A 22,670-nucleotide genomic window follows, 5' to 3' on the forward strand; every position below is an offset into this window, starting at 1 on the left:
AATTCTTTTATTGAAGTACAGTTGATTCACAATGTTGTGTTAATTTCTGCTGTACAACAAAGTCACTGTACATATATACATATTATTTTTATACTCTGTTCCATTATGACTTACCCTTTTTTCTAAGGGATAATGGGAGATTCAAGGGAAAGACGGTCATATATTTGGGTGTAGACAAAATGTTTTAACTTCTAAATTCTCCTCTAACACCCATCATCTTATTACATTGCACACAGGAGCGCTTCTTTACTGGCTATTCTGTAGTTAATGTCTGTCCACGTAGGTGGACAGGTGCAATGAATCCAGAGCACAGAAAACGGTGCTGAGTCCACTGGGCCCCGCCAGGAGCTCTGGCCACCGTCTTTCCCCACTTCCTAAACACCGGTAACTGCAAGCCCCTTCTGGCCACCTTTCTTCCAACCTGCTGCTGGGCTTTTGTGTGGTTTAATGAACATAGAGTCATTTGGAAATATGCACTGTGCTCCACAAAAGGAAACAGTAATATAATCAGAAATCATTATATTCCAGTACTTCAGCACTATTGCTACTATTAATGTCCATTATCAGGATATTACCTGAAATGTGTTTAACAGTCACAGGCACTAATCAAGTTGCCTGGCCTAGAGAATGTATATTCGCTCCGTCTGGATCACACCATGTATTGTGCTGTGACTGTTTTAAACTTTTTTTTTTTTTCAGATAATTGGAACCTGCTACTTCATATTCTGAAAAGTGATGTAGTGGGTGAAGCCCTGAGAGGTTCAAAGCCTAGGCTTCCATCAGGGAAATAATGCAATTTCCATGCAGAATGATTATAATATTATTCAGTGATTACATGAAAGTGGGGGGGGGGTCTGTTTTTGTTAGACTTTTCAAAGTGGCAAATTGAATTCCATCCAAGTAATCAGAGGTTATGAGTTTCCAGCACAGTGTGTTTGCACATGTTGGAGGCTTATTTTCCCAGAGTCCTCCCTAGCCTGCTGCCCCCTGAGCCTTTGCTGGCCTCGAGGGACAGACCTGAAGTGCCGGGAGTGAATTCGCTGATGAGAGCTCTCAGCCGATGAGAACTGGGAGTTGGCGGCAGAAGCTCCAGCTTCCTCATACCCCAGGTGGGGTAACTCTAAGACGTGTCCTTCTCCTACCTCCCAGAGGTCCCTGGGGACACTGGCCCGGGTGCCCCCAGTGGCATCCTGCTTATCTCGTGCAGTCTCTGTTGGCTTCCTTCACTTACCTGTCTCCTTTCCCCACTCACTGGCCTGAGCTTTCTGGCCTCACTCTCCAAGTAAACCACTTGCCTCAAAGCCTTGTCTGGGTTCTACTTCCCAAGAGAGGCACACCTAGGCCCCCTAACCCTCACCCTTCCCATTTGGAGAGCACCCAGAGCCCTCTCGGGCTTCCCTGGTGACTCAGTGGTAAAGAATCTGCCTGCCAATGCAGGAAACACAGGTTCAGTCCCTGGATTGGGAAGATCCCCTGGAGGAGGAAATGGCAACCCACTCCAGTATCCTTGCCTGAAACATTCCATGGGCTGAGGAGCCTGGGGGCTACAGTCGATGGGGGTCACACTGAGTCAGACACGACTGTGTGACTGAGCACACCGATGCCTCGCTGGATCCCTCTGTCCTTTAAACTGGCAGCACCCAGAATCTTCATGTTTCAAAGCATCATCCTCCTGAAAAATGAAAATTCTGAACTTTTTTTTTAATCAGGAAAGTGATGGATATAATTTATATCTCCCTCTTCTCTTAATTATTATTACCCCATTCAAGTGAGACAAGATGATTTCATCCAGGTTGTATTTTAAATGCCCATAATCGATGTCCTCATTCTGAGCATGAATCTATGTGCTCTTAGATAATTTATGTATAATTTTAATAGATTTGTCAACGGCAGCCCTTCCTCGTCTAAACAGGCTGCTTGCAGACAGATCACTTAATTTGCTCCTCGATGCTATTTTTCATACATGGTTGCTGCGCAGCCGACAGATAGCAGATGATCCCATTACAAACACATTTGACAGGGCATGGGCTGTGGGGATGGGCAAACTCAAGGTCTCCTATGGTGGCGAGCAATGTGTGTCTCCCTCTCACTTAGAAGGGGAAGTTCCAGGGCCCAAGGCAAGGTGCTGGGGCTGCTGTCACCCACAGCCCTCAGGAGCTGATGAGCATTCCCGCTTACTTGCCCTAAGAGAGGTTGTTGGTGCCCAGCGCATTCCCCACCCTGGGGATCACCTGCTGACAGTTCCTGCTTCCTGCCTCTCTCTGTGTGGGGGTGCCCAGCCCATTCACGGGGCAGGCTGGAAGTCTTCGGGGAGTGATGTCTCAAAAGCACTTGTCAATATTACTCAGCTATTATAAAGAATGCATTTGAATCGATTCTAATGAGGTGGATGAAACTGGAGCCTATTATACAGGGTGAAGTAAGTCAGAAAGAAAAATACCAATACAGTATATTAATGCATATATATGGAATTTAGAAAGAAGATAACAGTGACCCTATATTGGAGAGAGCAAAAGAGACACAGATGTAAAGAACAGACTTTTGGACTCTGTGGGAGATGGCAAGGGTGGGATGATTTGAGAGAATAGCATTGAAACATGTGTATTACCATATGTGGAATAGATCATCAGTCCAGGTTTGATGAATGAAACAGGGTGCTGAGGGCTGGTGCACTGGGACAACGCTGAGGGATGGGATGGGGAGGTAGGTGGGAGGGGGGGTCAGGATGGGGGACACATGTGCACCCGTGGCTGATTCATGTTGATGTATGGCAAAACCACCACAACATTGTAAAGTAATTAGCCTCCAATTAAAATAAATTAATTTTTTTTTTAAAAAAAGCACTTGTCAGCCAATGAGAGATGGGAGATGATGAGTAAACACTGCAGCTTCCTCCTTTGTCTCTTGGGAGGACAACTTTGGAATGGGTTCTCCCCAGCCTCTTGGAGCATCCTCAGTAGGAATGAGCCCCACCTGCCCAGGCGGAACCCACTGGTTGATGCTTCCTCAATTGACTTTTCCCCATCTCCTACCTCACATCCCTACTTCCTCATGGTAACTCCTTGGATCAACTCAAAAAAAAAAAACCTACTTGCATCCAAATTGCTGTTTCAAGGGCCACTTTGGAGGGGAACTCAAACTAAGATTCTTGCCCTTCTGAATGTCTTCAGGTTGATCTTTTAGGCATGCGTATCCTCCAGGACCTAGATTAGGACCTGGCAAGGAGCTTCCTGAACCCCAGGAATTCTCCCTCCTCTGACCGCCTTCAGCCCCCCCAGCAGAGTTAACTTAGCCCTCACCGTCTGCAGCCCCGGAACCGCCCCTGTTTCTGCACATGCGTGAGTGGAGTAGATACCGAGTCTGCCAGCTCCTTGCTGACCTGAGCGTCTGTCTGAGAGGTGATGGTGCTCCAACCACATCCTCAGTCAGGAGTGAAGAGCAGAGATGCCTGGCAGGGCAGAAGATGGGGTAGCCAGACAACACGAAGAGTGTACCTTTTAGGGGAAAAAAGTATAGAAACCCTTCCTTCCAAAGACTGATGTGAGCCCTGATGGATTATTTGCACCATTTCTGTCTGCTGGGGTAATTGCAAAGGCGAGTGCGTTGTGTTCCAAGGGAAAAGTGTTCCCTAGACACGGTAATCCTTGCCATGCCAGCTTGTGACAGAGAGAACCACATCAATTTCTGAATTTTCTCAATGGAGTGAGAGTGTGTAATGTGGAATAAAATATAAACAAGTCTTAAGAAGTATCTATGTATTTCTTTTTATCAACCTTTAGATGCGTTAAAGCCAACCACAATTTCCTATGAATTCTAGATGATATGTAGTATTTTTATTTGCTACTTCATTGCTAAATGTTTCATATAAAACTGAAGAGGAAAAAAAAAAAAAATACACAGTCCCACATATAAAAGAAGCAGCAGATGGCTAAATGTGACCGTGGGAGAAAAGCAGTGAATGGAGTGAGTTCAGAACAGAGGCTCCCCCGTTGGGTACAGGCCGGAGATGGGGTGGAGGGAAATTCAGGTATGAGGTTACCTGTGCTCATTAGCCATTTGCTTCCACTGTGTTTTAAGTAGCCTATTAGTATTCAGAAGAATCTACAGGTATCTTTGTTACGTTTTTTTTTTTAATCTTTTAAATGTACATATAAATGAGTATGTATTATTTATAGATGTCTTTGGATTTAGAAACATCAAGCTTGAAAAATAATGCATCAGGGAATGTTTGATTTACTGCTCGACGGAGAGCAAGGACGGGGGTGGGGGGACTTTCTGCAGGAGGGAAGACTGGCTTGGGATAAGCTGTTTAACCTTTCTAAGGGACTTTCCTGGCAGCTCCAGTTACAGTTAAACTGCAGAGAGATGACTGGGTGGGGAAAAAAGAGCAGCGGCCAGGGAGTTCACAAGCCAATGTTGTTGTCCCAGCTCTCCTGCTAATCAGCTGGGAAACCTTTAGCTTGTCACACACCAGCTCTTACCTTTGGTTTCTGCCCGTATCTGGACATCAAGCCATGTCAGGCTGTGGCCCAGTGATTTGGAGCATTTGTATTGATGGCTGTGGGCTCTGGCTGGACTCATCGGTTGCTGGGTTCATTTGCAGAAGTGCCATGAGTTTGGTGAGCCATGGTTCCTTGTTTTTTCAGATGGAACGTGAAGCTCTGGTGTGATCAAGCCACTTGCCTGCACACTTTGGTAGAGACCAGGAAAACAGAATTAGCTTCTACTTCTATTTTCAGTTCCTAGGCTGTTTCTATATTGGCCAAGAAAAGCAGAGAACTTACAGAAATTCCTGGTAATGACTGCTTTCTGCCTGGGTATGGAGAAACTTGCCTGTCTGTGGTTTATTTTTAAATGGATAACTCATCATATCTGGATAAAAAGTACTGTAATCTCCGAAGACTTTTCTTTCACATTTTTTTTCCTCTATGAGAGTAGAGAAACAAGGCTCAGGTCTACTCAAATAAAATCATTTTCTGCTGGGTGAGGAAGTGACGCCTCTCAGATCCACTTGTGGCTGGGAAGGAGCTTTCAGCCACTGGCCCTATGGCTTATATTCAGAGAAGAGGTGGAACAAGTAGGGGCTGAAGTCATGAAGGCATCTGTCCTCGGGCCTGGCGTCTAGTAGTTGCTGGGGAGGAGAATGAGGGTCTGGTAAGGGCTGAAAGTGTCCTCCTGGAGGAAATTCAGGGAGATGCAGTGAAGGGAGCAGGAAGTGGCAGCTGACCAGCGTCAGGTACACCCAGGAAAACTACATACGTGCTCACCCATTGATCCACTAGCTCCCAAGGAAGATCCCTCCCCATCCATTTGTCCTCTGCGTGCTCACCTCCGCAGAGAGGTGATGGGAAAAAATGCACCACCTCCCCCTGGGTGAGGTAGGTGTTCTAGCAATATCGATTCTGTGCTTCAGTTGGCAGGCATGGTAATAACAATGTTAGAGCCACCAGTTAATCTGTGCCATGGGCTATGCCAAGTGCCTTTCTTACGCCCAAATATTTAACTCTCAGAACAACCACGGATGTTCAATAATGTCATCCCCTTTGGACAGGGAGGAGATTGGGTCAGAGGGTGGGAGTGGGGTGGAGAATCTGCCATTTCGACCCAGGTCTAATTAGAGATTCAGACCCAGGTCTCTCAGACTATAAAATCCCATGCTCTCAACCACCCCACAGGCTGAGCCAACCTTGAACCAGGTGTGTCAGGGTCTAAGATGAAAATCCAAGGTGAGGCTTAGATTGTGCCTTATAGACCATGAGCGAGGCTGCGGGGTTTGGTCTCGGGAGAAGGGGGTCCAGAACCTCTCTGCAACTCCATTAGGAAATCAAAACCCACCGAGTCTGAAAGCTCACCTTGTCTTACTCTGTGGAGCCGCTTTTCCCCATCCCTTCTCTCTAAGGCTGTCAAGAGGCCAAGCCCCAGAGGGTCAGTGGATGCTGAGTGCCCCTGGCAGCCGTGGTGTCGGCCAGGACAGGCTCAGTCCAGCCCCTGGCAGTGAGCATACGCTGGACCCGTGAGCTTCCATGGTAGTTGTGTCTCCTGTTCTCGTGCTGTCTCCACTCCCCCGACCTGTACAGCTGTGGGCCTGACAGAGGGCTGATGTGGTGACTTGAGTGCCTTGAACACAGATCAAGGCTCCCTTGAAGCAGACAGCCCCGGAGTCTGCCACCATGAAAGGGACAGGCCTCAGAGAAGAAACTGGAACAGAGAAGGTGGGAGGGAAGGGGAAAATCCCAGTCTCTCTGGGCTCTACTGTGGGTCCAGACTTGAGGTGGGCTCTTCCTTCGGTGTGAATTCCAGTGTGGTTGGTGCTAAGATGGGGGTTGCCCCACATAGCCAGGAGGGACCCTCCTGGAAAACAGCTGGGGTGTTGGGTGGTGTGGTGGGGCGCCAGCTTATCAGGCCGAATTCTACTTCCTTTTTCCCCTGCTCTTAACCCCCTCCTGGCCTATAATTCTGTTTTACTCCCCAAGAGTCGAGATAAGTCTTGTTCAAATGTTACAGCCTGGCCCCAGGAGTGCAGGGGGAACCAAGGGAAGAGCCTTGTCCACATGTGGGTCAGAGTTCTCGGTGGGCAGCATGGTCATGCAGGTGGAGCCTCCACAGATGACCCACCCACCTGGCCACCTGGACGGAGCTGGAGAGAAGAGAACCCCATCTCTCAGCACCAGGAATGAGGGGAACACCCGTTTGCACCACGATTCGGCTCAGCAACACCAGCAGCTGGCCTTCCTGTCACTGAATTAGGATGCCAGCCCCTGCCCTGCCTCCCGTGGGGTCTGTGTGGCCGTCTAATGAGGGACAGAAGATGCAGAAAACACTCCACCGAGCCCATGGCACCAGGCAAATGTGAAGCGTCATCATGAAAAACTTCAATTTATGAGTCTGAAGGAGAAGCAACATCTGGGAAGGAATTATTGCAATTTAAAGGGAGGATGCAGGCCTGGTTTATAAGAGCGAAATCTGGAAGCCACGTCTGATTTTTTTTTCTCAAACTGGTTTGTATTCCAACCATGAAGCTGTGGTGTGAACGTCCAGATGTTCGAAGGGAAATTGTAGAAAATGAGTGGAGTCTTGGAAGCGTTCTCCCTCCTTCAGCAGAGCCTTATTGAGCATCTACTACGTGCCAGGTGCCACACATTCTGGCCGCAGCTTCCTGCCGCCACGGGAGAGTCAGTGGAACAGGTTTGCTGGCGCCTCTGCCCTTCTCTCCAGCTTGCAGCCCCCAGAAATGCACGGTCATCCTGGTCCTGGATCCAGGCACAGGAAAACCCCTGTTAACTTGTGCGGGAATCCGAGTGGTGGCGCTGACTTAGGGAGTCCTAGTTAATTGAAGCGGGTCAGCCATGCAACGAGAAAGTAGTTCATGTGGGAGCAGTCATTTTGCAACTTTCTTTTACTGAAACGTTTCGTTCTGGGGTTCTGGCGAGCCCTGCTGTGGCAAGACTTCAGACCCAGTCAGTGCCTGGGGACCCCTTTGTCCCCTTTTGCCCAAACCAGCCAAGCGGGCAGAAGAGGGGCTGCTGAGAAGCCTCCATTGGAGACACCAAGTTCTTATCTAACATTCCCAGTAATTCACCCCAGAAGGGTCTGTTCTCCAGACAATGCAAAAGACCTATCGGAGAGGAGTTTTCAGGAGAAGGGGTGAATGAAGGCAGGAGGAGGAGGGCCAGGAAGGAGGACCAGGTGTGGGTCTGGTCACAGTGGTGGAGGAGAGCTGATGCCATCAAGGACATGAGGCTGGACACAGCAGGACACTGGGAGGAGTCCAGACTGGCCTGGGTTCTCCGGGGCCCCTGCCATGGAGGGCCGCTGGCCGGGGAGGAGTGTGACCTGTTCAGGGTTGAACACAGTCCCTCTGGCAGCAGCAGAGCCATGTTGCGGGGGTATGAGGGGGTGCTGTTGCTATGATCCAGGTGTGAGAAGGGGAGGCCTCACCCCAGGTAGCCGTGATGGAGACTGGAGAGAACTGTTCTGAGCAGTGACAGGGCAGGTGGCGGTGCTGGGCCCTGAGATGAGGGTCTGGCAGTAGTGGGTGTGGGGGACGGTGCAGTATCAGGTGGGCTGGGTGAGTGGGGGATTGACTGCTGGAGTGGAAGCTGCAAGAAAACCTCAGTGCAGTGGTTGTGAGCTACCAGACTCCACTCTGCCCAACAGCATCTGCCTCGTTATAATGGAATTTCTCTCATAGGAAAGAATTTAAATTTCCTGTTTGGGATGGGGGAGGCTGACAATGAAAAAGGTTGAGAAACTCTGAGTTAATAGTAGCAAGAATCCAGGTGAGCTACCCTCCTATTGACTGGGGTTGGGGGCGGTGGGGGGAATGCGTCTGTGATCTCTCTGCTGTGGGAAGGGTCTGTGCAGGGTGAGGGGGGTCACTTGGGAACCTGACCACCTCAGAGCATCTGGGGTTGGCTGACAAGCTGGCAACAGGGATTGAGGGAGAGGCCAGCTGGGTCATGGGGTTGGCTTGGGCTCACCAGGACCTGATTGGAATGTAATGTCCATTGACACCTGTGCTTTTATTCAGCCCAGGGTGATGACTTCAGAGAAAACACAAAACAACTCTAGGCTCCTCATTGATTAGGATCCCAGGAACAAGTGGGCTGAAATTCAGAACAAAGACGTGGGATGGGCAGACAAACCTAGAGCTCCAGTTCTAGCTCCCTCCCGCTTCCACTTGCTATGTGACTTTAGAGGATTCTTCATGAGCCTCAGTTTCCCCATCTATAAAATGGGAATACTAATAGTACGTATTCATAAGCTTATTAAAATGTACACGATAAACTGTGAACAGGTAGATATCATAAACGTCAAATGTTATGAAAATATTGTTATTATCCTTTGGTGAGGAGTGATGGCCTCTGAAGATCCTGTCTTTCTTTGAAGCACACGTGCCCACAAAATAACTCGCCAGGCAATGCATCCCCACCGTGGGGAATATGTAATGGGTCTCATCAGTGGCCAATTGTGTCCCTTAATGGAAACAAGAAGCCTCCACATTGTGCTGCATCTTTGCATCTTAATGCTCTCCTTGAAAAAGCAGTGCCTTCCAGACCCCTCAGTCCATGAACTGTCGAGAACCTGATAGATAAACACTCAGAGAGAGTGTTTATTTGGGGGTTGGCAACACGCCTGCAAGCTTTGGTGAGCCATGGTTGATATTATTAATGGATGGCCTGTTTTTCTCTCTTCTCAAATGCAGAAGAATGTGAATGAGTGTTCCCCTTGCAGGATACATTCAGAGCAGCCATCCAAGCCTGTGCCAGGGGTGCCCGAGGGTCCTTCTCCAGGACTGATGGGAGGGTGGGTGTGGGAGCTGGTTTTCTTGCTCTAGTTTACAGCCTCCAGTTATTTTGCTCTTTTCCTTCTAAGGAAGAATCCTTGTTTCCCAGTTGGCTGAAGGGTGGTGAGCTGCCCGGACACTGGAGTCATAATTGGGTAGCGTGGTCAAGACCCAGGCAGAGCTGCTCTCTGATCCTGCATCAAATGGGAGCCTCCCTAATTGGTTTCTCCTCTCTTAAGGCAACTTCTTTCCCCCAAAAATTGATATCTTTTATAGGGAAGTAAAAATGAAATCCTGGGGCCTTTGTTTATTATTCTCTTGGCTATCAATTTGGTTCATGTCAGGAACCATCTTTATTTATAGACTTAGAATGGGTCTCAAAAATATCTCTGAGTTAATTTTGAGGATCTCCCAGCATTTAGATAGTTATGTAACCCAAACAGCCCATCCATGAGTCTTGGTTTTATATTGGCCTTTATGCTCTGTCAAACTGAATTAGCATCTTGTAAGGGCCTTGAGCAGAGAAGGCAATGGCAACCCACTTTAGTATGCTTGCCTGGAAAATCCCATGGACGGAGGAGCCTGGTAGGCTGCAGTCCATGGGGTTGTGAAGAGTCGGACACGACTGAGCGACTTCACTTTCACTTTTCACTTTCATGCATTGGAGAAGGAAATGGCAACCCACTCCAGTGTTCTTGCCTAGAGAATCCCAGGGACAGGGGAGCCTGGTGGGCTGCCGTCTATGGGGTCACACAGAGTCAGACACGACTGAAGCGACTTAGCAGTAGCAGCAAAGGCCTTGAGAAGGTGAAGGATTTAAGACCAATTTCACAGACATTGACTTATTACTTATTTTTAAAACTTAAGTTAAAAAAGTCCCTCATCCTTTGGCTTTTTAAATTTTCTTTTTGATAGGCCTGGAAGCTGTCCTTTGAGGATGAGATTAGTGAGAGAGAAAAGGTTGGATTGACCAGAGAGGTCAGAAGTCAAGTCCAGAAGTTGAACCTTCATCTCCCTCAGGGATGAAAATTCATACCTACTTCCCTGGAATTCCTGGTTTCTTTCCTGAGATTCATTTTCCCAGGCCATGATCTTTGGAAACTGAAGATTTTACAGTGTTATCTTGGGAATTAAATTGTTACTAGAAATCGGTTTCTAGTCATTTATTTTAAAATCATTTTAAGTACCATGTATCTCATTAGAGTAGAATATGTTTAGGTAGATGGATGGAACTTATAGGCTTTCTAAGAAGAAAACATAGTGAATAATGAAGGGTCTATACACACCCCCATGTGATGGGTGCTGTGAGCCAGAGATTCAGACATTAAGATAATGTCTGTGCTCAGGATGCTCAGGATGCAAGAATTAGTGGTTGGGTGGAAGAAAGAAGAGCAAGAAGAGGAAAGAGATGAAATTACTGAGATATTAACTAATGCTAAATATGAGCCAAGAACAGCTAGAAACCCCTCAAGGGAGGGGCCTCTGGTCAGGGTGGGCAGAGATGTCATGACGGAGGTGTGACTTGCCCTGGGACTGTGAGCAGGTGATGGCAATAGTGAGATGCTGATGCCTTTGCTGTGGATAATAATTAAGTACCAGTTTCTCTGATACATTAATAAAGAGAAACGAGAGTTCATAGAAATTAAATAATTTAGCTGGTGTCACAAAACTAAGGGCCATGTTAGAATTCTAATTCAGAAGTCTGATTTCCACAGTCCTGCCTCTAACCGTCTCTGAGAATGTATTCATTAGGATCTTGACAGGAAACAGACACATCCAAATGTGTAATCTGAAGAGAGTTCAATGAAAGGGCTATTCACAAAGGTGTAGACACAGTAGGAAGAGAGCATACAACAGGGCAGTACCCCAGGGCTCGTAATCAGGGCAAGGGGAGGGAGCTGTTACTGGAAGGCAGAGAGAGAGCTGTGTCCTCAACACCAGCCACCAGCCGTGACCTTCAGCAGAAGGTCCCAGCCATCTCATGAAGACTCTGCAAGGAAGAAGGAGAGGGGGCAAATAAACACCCAGCCCCACCCCAATCCCAGGTCTCCTGCTGGTGTCTGCATTGGCTGAACATATCTGGAAGTCCCAGGGTCTCAGAGCTGGAGTGATGCTCTCCGTGCTGACTGGGTGAGCCTCCCAGGACACAGAAATCGATGGAGAGCTGACCTGGAGGAGTGAACAGGAGATACCCAGCACAGCCTGTGACGTCTAATGTCAGTTTGCGCTAGGATCTTTTCAGAAGCGCATTAGGGAACAGCCGCAGAGAACTCTGCTCTGCATGCAGTTTATTTTTGTTCAGAACTTTGTTTTGGTTATCTCCTCTAGAAGTTGGCCTCCGGGGACCACAAAGGAAGAAGGACGAGGCCATTGTCACAGAACAGTGTAGACAGCCCTGCTGACTCGCCCCCTGAACTGCCCCTCAGCTCCTGTCTGGGCTGCCCTATCCATCTGGCACAGCCCAGAGAGTCGAGCCGTCTGAGATGGAGAGAAGGGAAGCCAGTTAACCTGATATTGGCAACCAAGAGTTTGTCTCGAGAGTGAGAGCTCTTTCTAAAGCTTGGTGGCCAGGATCTTGGGCTCTCGGTTAGTAGGCTTTACAGTGGCTCAACAGTAAAGAATCCACCTGCCAATGTAGGAGATGTGAGTTTGATCCCTGGGTGGGGAAGATCCTCTGGAGAAGAAAATGGCAACCCATTCCGGTATTCTTGCCTAGGAAATCCCATGGACAGAAGAGCCTGGCGGGTTACAGTCCATGGGGTCACAAGAGTCAGACACGGCTTAGCAACTAAACCACCCCCACTCTTCCAGTGGCCTGCAAGGCCCCACACAAACTGAATTCTCACCTCTCCAGCTTAATGTCCTGTGTGGCTGTCCCATGTCCAGCCACAGCGGAGGGTCCTTGAGGATCCAGGAACACGAGTCACTGATTCTTGCTCTGCTCTGAATGCTCCCCTCCCCTGGACACCTGCATGGCCCACACCTGCGTCACTTTCCAGTGTACTCAAATGTCATATTCTCACGGGGCCTGTTACCCCAACCACCCTCTCTACTCTGTACCACACCCCACACTCATCTCCTGCTCCACTTCTCCTCTAACAGATAGTCCTGACTGCCTTCAAATTTACTGGACAATTTGTACTTATTTCTTAAGTTTATTGTTTATTCTGTGTTTCCATCCACTAGAAGATGAGCTCCAGGAGGGCAGGATTTTTTTTCTTCTGTTTTGTTTCCTCGTAGTCCCAGTGCCTAGACACTGCCTGATGCATAACAGGGACTCCGTTAACGTGTACTGAACAAATGAATGGGCGTATAAATGAATGAGATCCTCAAGGATCTTAAAATGGACTGACCGCCGTCCCCTAGTCCTCTCTCTTCCCCAACACATATCTGCCAATGATCTTTCCCAGAAATACATCGATCGTTTTTGTCACCAGTACTGTTGATACTTTGTGGCCAAAGGGTTCGATTTAATCGTAAGCTTCACGGAAGCTTGGTAGAGGAAATGTGCTCACGACTTTGGCTCCATGTCAGAGTTAAATGGTGACCTTGGCTTACTTTGCTTCCCTACAGAGGTTATTTCTTAATCGTAAAGGGAACACACTATCCTTAGAAAAAATACTGTTTTTGCCACTTTCAGCTTTAAAGTGGCCATTTGATATGGCCTGCGTGTCTGTCCACAGCAGCTGAAAAAGCTTAAGGTAAGAGGCTCAGAGAAAGACCCATCGTGTCATTGGACTGAAGTGCATTGTAAGATGAAATTAGTTTACAATAACTTATTTACCTGTCCACATCCTTCATATCACATTAAAGCTTTCCCCAGCTAGCCGGGACTCTGGAGTGCTAAGAGGAAAAGGGAAAATCAATTGATAATGATATATTCAATTTAGAAAAATATATTGATCCCCAGGTAATGACAGTTGTGCATTTATTGCAGTGGAGGGTGATGTTGCCTGTCCTGAAGATGGTATTCATATATATTATATTTGAAAGAGGAAACTAGGAATAACCCTGCCTCCCCTTAACATATAGTCTCTTTCTATGAGGTATTAATCTATATATTTCATTAAAAAAACCATCTCTCCAGGGAACCCATCATTTGCCTCCTCAAGATCTTCTGGTCCATTGTCTAAAAGTAATGATTTGTTTTGGTGGTTCTCAAGTTTGTGTCCTATTCTCTTTTCAGCATTAAATTAAAGATGTACACTTTTTATTTTTTCCCATCTCTGGAATTTCTTGGTTTGGATTAGATGGAAAAGAATGCCATGATTCTCATTATTATTGAGTGATTATGGCTTTGCTGTGGGGATTAGAGCCTTGTGCACTGGGGAGTGGGGAATTGAGATCTCGTATCTGCCCCCTAGGATTCTCTGCTACCCACTCAGACCCCCTTATCTTGGTGGCCAGGGCAGAGTTTGGGTATGGCCTGTGCGTGGTCATCCACACCAGGAAATCCAAGGTAGGGACAAGCTCCCATTTAGGATGGGGACCACCTAAGATGCTGGAATTCCAAAAAAGAGCTTTTCGAAAAAGATGCTATCTTTTCGCCACCGCACCCTCACTCTTCTCTTGTCTCTTTTTAGACGTCCTGGCCTCCTGGTGATGCTCATGTCGTGCTAAGTGTTGGTGGCCATAGAGGATTTTGCATCCTGGGGACGAATCCTGAGCTTGCCAGAGACGGACGGTGCAAGGTAGGTCAGCTCACCTGGAAGTCAGAAAGACATTTTCTCTGACAGTGATTACCTCGGGGACGTGAGGTATAATAGATGTAGCTGGTCCTCTCGCCATATTGTTCATGAGATTTTTACCATAGCCCTGAGATTCCCTGGTACCCAGAGCCAGGCTTAGCCCTCTGGGCCCCCACCCTTCTGGAATCAATGCACAAGCATGACGGGCTCTCTTGATCACTCACTTGGGGTTCTGGCCCCACAGGAATTTGGGTCTGGGGGCAGCCAGCAGCTACGTGACTCTTAAGCTCCTCAAAAATTGTAATTCTTCCTTTCTAATTTAACTTTCTCTTGTTATTAAAATAGTATTGTTAAGTGTCATTAAAATATTATTAATATTAAAATGTTAACATTAAAATATGTTAATATTAAAATAAACAATGTTATAGTATTTGTCCATTGCAAAAATATTTTAAAAGATAGCACCTAAAATTATATAAATTATATATAACCATAGTCCTGAGAAATAGCCATTTCAGTGTCCCTTTCCTGGCTGTTTTCTTTTAACAGAGGGCACACGCACACATGCACACACACAGATGAGGTCACATGGTGTGTACTGCTTGGTAACTCATTATGTCCACTTCACAGTCTGTCCCAGGTACCTTTTCAAGCCACTAAATACAATTCTATAACATCTTCTTTTTGGGGGGCCACACCCTGAGGCATGTGGGATTCTAGTTCCCTGACCAGGGATGAAACCTGCACCCCCTGCATTGGAAGCACGGAGGTCCAACCACTGGACCACCAGGGAAGTCCCTCTACAGTATTTTTAAAGGCTTCATATCATATGGCTATAATAAGCTATAAAGTTTACTTGTATGTGTGTTAGTTGCTCCGTCGTGTCCAACTCTTTGCGACCCCATGGATTGTAGCCCGCCAGGCTTCTCTACCCATGGGATTCTCCAGGCAAGAAAACTGGAGTGGGTAGCCATTCCCTTCTCCAGCGCATCTTTCTGACCCAGGGATCAAACCGGTGTCTCCCACATTACAGGCAGATTCTTCACCATCTGAGCCACCAGGGGAAGCCCCACAGTTTATTTAACCAGTGCCTTAATAATGGAAATTTAGTGCATTTTTGATACATCACTCTTACCAATAACACTACAACAAACATTTTTGTGATGTGTCTTTACATAGTCATTTGATTATTTTCTTGGATTAAATTTATAGAGCTCAGGCTTAAAGTTTTGATTCAGAAGCCTCCAACCTAGATTATGAAGACCAGGCAGTCAGGGGAGTTGAGGAGGGGCGAGGGGGCCCAGAATAATGAAGGTGGGAGTTGGGGGCGTGGGCAGTGGGATTCAGGCCAGTTGAGGCTGAATGGCCTAGGCTAGCATATCTCGATGACACTCAGGCCTTTAGGGGTCCAGGGGCCAGTGTCACCCAGCATCACTTCTGGGGCCTGGTGCTGGGTGAGCTCAGGTGTGTGCTCTCCGCAGGACCACGCCCTGGTGCCCACTGACCAAGAGCCTCAGGGCCTCTGCCTGGGGCCAGCCTGGAGCCTGAACCCCAGCTTCCTTCCAAATCAGGGGCCTTGGCAGCAGACCAGCCAGCTTCCTCCATGTCCCCATTGTCCAGTGGTCAGAGAGCTTTCTCTCTGGACTCAGAGGCAGTGGGGCTGGGGTGCCCTCCACTCCCAGGGCCCTCACAAACAGAAGGGATCCCAAGGTGCAGCAGCCATTGCAGTCAGCAGGAAACTGGAGGGGGCTCCAAGCCAGGCCTGAATCAGCTGCTCAAACAGAAGAAACATCCACGTGCATCCAGCCTGCTGCCACCCAGCACCCCAGGCAGGGTGGCCAGCGGGGGCAGATGGGATCCTGACCTTGAGAGTTGTTCTCAGAGCACCACTGGCTGGCTGGACAGTTATCTGGCTACTCATCCTGGACACTAGGGAATGCTTTGCTTCTGCGACTGCCGGGCCAGAGAGGAGAGTTTGAAAACTAGCTTCAGTTGGAAAACTGAGCCTGTTGGACCAGTGGTAAAGGATCCACCTGTCAATGCAGGAGACGCGGGTGCGATCCCTGGGTCAGGAAGATCCCCTGGAGAAGGAAATGGCAACCCACTCCAGTATTCTTGCCTGGAAAATCTCTTGGACGAAGGAGCCTGGTGGGCTCCAGTCCATGGGGTCGCAAAGAGTCAACACAACTTAAAGACCAAACAACGAGAACAACAAGCTTGGATTTGGTGACCATGGCATTCAGTGTTTGAGAAAAGATTCAGGAGATGCTCTTCACTGAAGTCAGCCTTCCAAGAATATGTCTTCGAGTTCTAGGGTGAGTGTGGATGGCAGAGAGGGGACAGAGAGACCCAGGCAATGGTTCTGATGGCCCTTATTTGGGAGTCTTCTCCTCCCCACCTCTGTTGCAGGGTGACACATGGCTCTTATTCATCCCAGCCTTGGAGAAGCCCGTATTTTAAGATTGGGAAGACACTGAAGGTGACCTCACCAGGCATATCTGGTAGGATACACTCCTTGTGGGCCTCAAGTCTCTGTGAACGCCTGGTGATCTTCCCCACCATCTGGACAGCCCTGGAGGATGGGAATCACATTGATTCTCTGTGTTCCCTTCCCCCACCCCACCCCGTGCCTGCTGGGCTTTCAATAAATATTCACCATACACTCAGTCATAACCATTCCTTGGAGCACCACCACAGCACGTGGCCCAGTGCTGGGCTGTCCATTTCCTTCACGTGCAGGACTCCCACTGGTTCCCAAGAAGATAAGAAGTTTCCATGGCCCACTTTGGCCCTTGGTGACCAGTGGTAGAACCATCACCTTCCTGTGGAAACTGGGTCAGATTGCCTCGCTCTGTGTTTCCTGCTACAAAGCAGGGTCTGCTCAGATAAAGAGCATGGAGGGCCAGTCTCTGCTTGGCAGTGGTTTGATGAGAATCCTCTGCATAACCGAGAGGATGGTACCAGAACCAGCCAGCAGGAGGGAAATCTGAGGCCAGCACTGCAGTGTGTGATCCTGGCTGCAGCAAGGCTGAGCAGTTGGGGGTCAAGCTAAGGATCCAGTTTGTGTAAGACTGAGGGTTGAGCCAAGAATGGTATTAATAGACACCTAGGTGCAGAACTGATGAAGAGCCAGTGCCAGTTGCCATCAGTGGGTAGGAATGCCCCTGCGTAGCATCCCCAGGCCCCATCCTGGGACTCTCAGTGATGCCCACCCAGGCCCCAAGTCCCTCTGTGAGCCTGGCATCCTGGGAGGACATTGCAAATGTCCCAGGTCTAACGAGACCTGGAGTTGTTCCATAGAGGACACTGTGTGCTGTGCCCTGGACTTTTGCACTCAGAGCAGCTTCACCCTGCAAAGCCAGCCCAAAGGTGCCCTTGCTGACCACACACATCCTCTCCTTTCTTCACTCCCTCGCTCCACACAGCCTCTCTTCTGTGGCTCCCCATTCCCTCCTCCCTCCTTCCCTTACTCATCCATCCCCTTTCGGCTTCCACCCTGAACCAACGGGCTGGGGCACAGATCCTTCAGTGGAGCCTTAGCCAAACCCTGAGCCCTGGCTGGGCATGCTTCATGCATCACTGGCCCATTCCCGGCCTGGTCCCTACAGCTGATCCCTTCCTTCCCTCTTTTCCTCAAGACCTCCCGCCAACCCTGGACTCCTCAGTCAGGGTCCTTTTTGTTTCATGGAGAAAGGGAGCCTCCCACCCTCAGCTTGGGCGGGCTGTATCTCCCTGTCTTTCTGGCCACTCCAGACCGTCTTTCCTTCTGCCTGTAAATGAGGGTGTTTGTGCTGCTGCATTTTCCTCAGCTTTCCTGTCTCTCAGTGGCCCCTCTACTCCCTCTGCTTCAGCTGTCCCCGGGGCTTGATTCTCGGGCAACATCTCTGTCCCAAGGTCCTGACCTCTTCTCTCTAGTTCTGAGAATCCATTACCCACCTGTCTGATTGCATCGCAGACTCGGCCTGGCCAAGAGAAGCCACCTCTTGGCTATGAAGCATCGGCTCTCCCTCAGCTCTCTGTGAACCTTTGTCTCCTTTGCCTTGAGCCTCTCATCCTCCTTTCTGGACCATGAGCTTCTGGAGGACAGGGATCATTTTCTTATCTCCCTGTTATGGCATCAGATGATGTTATTCAGTTCAGAGATCACAGGACTGCAGGACAGAGTGACCTCACAGACAGTGTAATGTATGGGACCTTGGAAGGAGAGACCACTGGGCTCTCATCCCAAACCCACCACTAGCTCTTGACAAGCCCCATGCAACTTTCTGAGCCTCCATCTCCTCTGCTTTAAATGGAGAATAACCCCCCATCTTCCTAACTCCCAAGAGAAAGTGGACAGGTTCAGAGGTAAAATGATGCTACCTGGGCCAGCAGTGCTCAGCCCTCAGTGAACATTGCAGTCACCTGGAGAGTTTAAAAAACAAGATGCGTGGGTCCTTCCCCCAGACCTTCCAATTTCATCATTCTCATGAGGATGGGCATCTGTGTATCTTAAAGATTTAACCAATAGTCTCATCTCAAAGGTATTGCCGAATTCCTGGATTCTAAGCCCTGAGGAATTGGGGTGAAAGTTATGGAGATTTGTTGTTGTTGTTTTTCTTCAGTAGCTAAATCGTGTCCAACTCTTTGTGACCCTGTAGACTGCAGCCTGCAGGCTTCTCTGTTCTTCACTGTCTCCTGGAGTTTGCTCAAACTCATGTCCATTGAGTTTGTGATACCATCCAACCATCTCATCCTCTGTTGTCCCCTTCTCCTAGATTTGGTGAAACAAAATTCCTGTATGATGTTGTATAATTTATCTGCTTTTTCAGCTACTCTAAAATCTAGCCCCTGGATCCAGGCTTCTGAAAGCTGGGTACCTTGGCTGTGACACATCAGCCCTATTCATCTTGCCCCACCCCAAAACGCTTTTAATGAACCCTACAGGCACTGTCCTCGTGGCTCAGATGGTAAAGAATTTGCCTGCAATGCAGGAGACCTGCATTCAATCCCTGGGAAGATCCCCTGGAGGAGGGCATGGCTTCCCACTCCAGTAGTCTTGTCTGGAGAATTCCATGGACAGAGGAACCTGGTGGGCTACAGTCCATAGAGTCACAAAGAGTTGGACGCGACTAAGTGACTAATACACACAGGCTGTCGCAAGCTCTTTTTTCCTATGGAGCATATGGATATGCCCACATTTAGGAATTTGTGGCAATCAATGTCCATCCTGTCACCGTGACCCCTTGCCTGGGACCCTTGGGAGAAGAGTCTCTGATTTCAGCACAGACAAATTCTACTGAGCCTTCATCATAGTATCTCATACTGGATCATGTTGTAACAGATCAGCTCCTTGTTTGCCTTTTGCAAGTCTAAACAGTGGCTTTCAAACCCAATTGCATATTAAAATCATATAGGGAAATTTTTACAGGTCCGATATCCAGGCAACGCAATAGGTCAATTAGACCAAAATTTCTCGGGCTGAGACCCAGGCATTCATATTTTTGTGACACACCCCAGGCCATTCCAGTAGAAGGCCAAGGTCAGAGGCACCACCAAGTACGGAGGCAAATCTGTGACCCACTTGTAGCAAATGCATGGACTTCCTACGTGTGGTTTCATGGAGGCAGCAAGCCTCGCACCCCTGCCTGCCCCCACACTTGTTTGTCTTACAGTATCCTCATAAGTCACCTTCGATCCTTTCTGAACTCAGTGAGGTGAAAACAGACAGAAGAGAAAGCTTCCTGCTTCTCCCTGGCTGGGCCCTGGGCACAGCTCCTGCCCCACTGGACCTCCCAGGAGAGAGCATTGCAGACGCCCTCCCCTACCCACAAGCACCAGGGTAGAACATTTGGTGCTGGTGATCCCACAGTGGGGAATTTCAGCCTGTCTTCCTAGACTTCTCCGGGGACCGACAGGGTCATCCACCAGAGCAGCCCTGTGCCCAGGATGGTGGCTGCACCCACCTTGTCTGCCCTCCTTGGCCTGTGAGACTCAACCCCATGCTGAACCATCGACTATCATAAGCCAAAGGCAGGCAGTGCCCCAGGGGTGGAGCCCCCATTTCTGGAGCTGAGTTGTTGAGGAACAGAATGCACACAGAGGGTGCAGTTCCCCTCAGCTAATAGGGATGGGCCGGGGCACACACGGCAGTTTTCACTCCAGCTGCAAAACCTCGTTTGGCACCTGGGCCAGAAATAGCTTATCTGTAAACCTCAGAGTTTATTTTTGTGGCCAAGTTTGATTTTCCAGGTGAACTGTCTCCTTCCTTACATTGCACCTGCCCCAGAGACCAGGGCTGATGACTCACAGTTGTGAGTCTGTGCCCTATGGGAGGGCACCTGGCCCAGGGGGGCCTGGGAGTTGACACCCAGCCTGCACTCTGCCAGCTTTATTGTGTACTGTGAGGGCTCAGAGGGAGGGCACCTCTTACTGATTTGCAGGAAAATGCCAAATAGACTGGTAGTAGGCCCTGCCAGAGTCCTGCTATGGGAGAGAACCATGCACATGTTTGTCCAGTAACCATGGAAGGATGCTCCTGAATTTGTGGCTTCCGTCTCTTATTGATTGTCTCATATATTCACAGGTCACTCAGAACTTTTTAGCTTTTATCTTCTAATCATAAATTCTGTGTGTCTGTGTGAGTGTGCCTTGCAACATGACAGACACGAGCCAGAAGCATTGAGGCTGTAGGAGGAATACCCAGCCTGTGGTAAAACAAATGTGTACTCCAACATTCATTCATTCATTCACTTAAGCACTCACTGGCAGCTACACTGTATATTGTTCTAGGTACAGGGTCCAGTGAGGTCTGACAAAAACCTGTCCTCAAGGAGCTGGCAGTCCAGTGGGGTGACCAGCAAGCAAATACCTTCATGTAATAAGATGTGATAAATACAATAATAGGAATATAGACAGGAACTTACACAATGTGCTATGGAAGAACTCATTCAGTCAACAAATACTTCTTGAGAGTGCCTGCTCTATGCCAGTATTATTGCAGCATGGGGATACAGCAATGACCATATGAAACCAAGTCCATGATCCAGAGCTCATGTTTGAGGCCATGAGAGTACTCAGCCACTAACTTACAAGGTCAAACCACAGGCTTCCAAGAAGAGGAAGCTTCAACCTGGAAATGCGTGTGTGTGTGTGAGTTTCTGTGTGTGTGTGTGAGTGAGTGCAGGCAGCATTTCAGGCAATAGGAAGAGCTTGTGCAAAGGCCTGAAGGTATAAAAAGACAGGAGAGCCCAGAGCATAAGTGCTAAAGGTGACCTAAGAAGTGGGAGATGTGGCTGGAAATGTAATTGGACCTCTGCCGTGATGGGCATTGAGTGCCATGCTAAGTCCCCAGGAGCCACCCTCTCAGATAATGGAAACACGGCTGAAGGCTCACCAAGCACTGGTTAGAGACCACTGTCGCAGCCAAGCTTCCTGTGTCCTCCCTGACCCCAAGAGTCTTTGGCAGCCCTGTGCCCTGGGCAGCTGCTACCCAGCCTCCCTTCATTAGAATACCCAAGGCTAAGGTCATATGACTTACTCTACTCTTCCCACGACCCAGTGCCTTCAGTTTGCAAAGTGTCTTCACATAATTTCATCTACTTGGTCATTAGGGAGACCCTAGGAGGTAGACAGAGAGTGATGATTGTTGCCGTTGTTTATGCCTAGCAGCAAGCTGAGGCTCAGAGAGGGTCGGTGTCTTGCCCGAGGTCACACAGCCAATCAAAACAGAGTAGGAACTGGAGTCCTTGTCTCTTGATTCCTAATCCAGAGCTCTTCTTATCTCCACGTCAACTGCTACTCCATAAATTGAAACCTAAGAGCCCTGAGCAAGTGTCAATCTGCACCTGCCTGTCTTCCACAAACATTACTTGACCACCTACTGTGTGTCAAGTCCAGCATCAAATAACCATCCTCTGGGCCTCAATGTCATCCCACCTATGGTGAGGCAAGAAGCCCAAAGACTACCGTCTGGGGCCCAGGCGTCACCCACCTTCATCAAGTTGAAGAGCGAATGGAATTACCCCTGCAGGCTGGAGACCGCTCCACTCACTCACCGCATCCTCTCATCCAGGCCACTCGGAGGCGCGCTCGTTACAGCTGCTGATGCGTGGTTTTGCCCTTCCTTATAAGGGAGCTGGTTGCTAAAAGAATAGCGGAGACTTAAGCCTCATTCACAGAGCAGGAGCTTCCCTGTGTAAGACAGACGCAGCCTAGCAACCCTCACAGGCCATCTTTTGATTTGTAGCAACTCATTTAGATAAAAGCATCTGGTCCGTGAGGTAGCAACAACAACGAAAAATCATTAAAAGCATATTTCTGCTTTTACAAAGTAACCTAGTAACAGCGCAGGAGGTAACAATTAACCCGGCCCCCCTCCTCCAGGTACACAGACAGGCAGGTACAGAAAATGGGGAAAAAAGTCAGGACAGGGAGAGGGTGTATTCAGGATCCCTTCTCAGATCAAAGCCCACGCTCACAGGTGTGACCAAGGCAGCCCTCTCCAGCCCGCCAGAGAGCCTCGTCCTTCCATTAGCACATACAGGAGCCATCCTGCTTCTCCAACCCAGAATAAACAGTGTGATTATTTACTTAGCACCAGTTCAGGGTTTTCTAAAATGCATTCAAAGTGCTCTGCACCTTGCACAGGTGAGCAGAGAACTGCACTATTGGCTTTGGGAATCGGATAAAGGAAGTCTGACCCTGTACCAGATAGC

At 48.7% G+C, this 22,670-nt stretch overlaps 1 protein-coding gene across 1 annotated transcript in view; it reads left to right on the forward strand.

Annotated features, from left to right (window-relative positions):
• The window catches only part of KLHL29 (kelch-like family member 29), a 335,635-nt gene that overhangs the window by 77,992 nt on the left and 234,973 nt on the right, over window positions 1-22,670 (forward strand). Inside the window, exon 2 of the mRNA XM_010840684.1 lies at window positions 13,870-13,979. The gene's annotated coding sequence lies outside the window, so the exon portion shown is untranslated. The remainder of the gene's footprint in view (window positions 1-13,869; window positions 13,980-22,670) is intronic.

This window comes from Bison bison, unplaced genomic scaffold (genome assembly GCF_000754665.1).
Source record: "Bison bison bison isolate TAMUID 2011002044 unplaced genomic scaffold, Bison_UMD1.0 scf7180017864145, whole genome shotgun sequence".
NCBI lineage: Eukaryota > Metazoa > Chordata > Mammalia > Artiodactyla > Bovidae > Bison > Bison bison.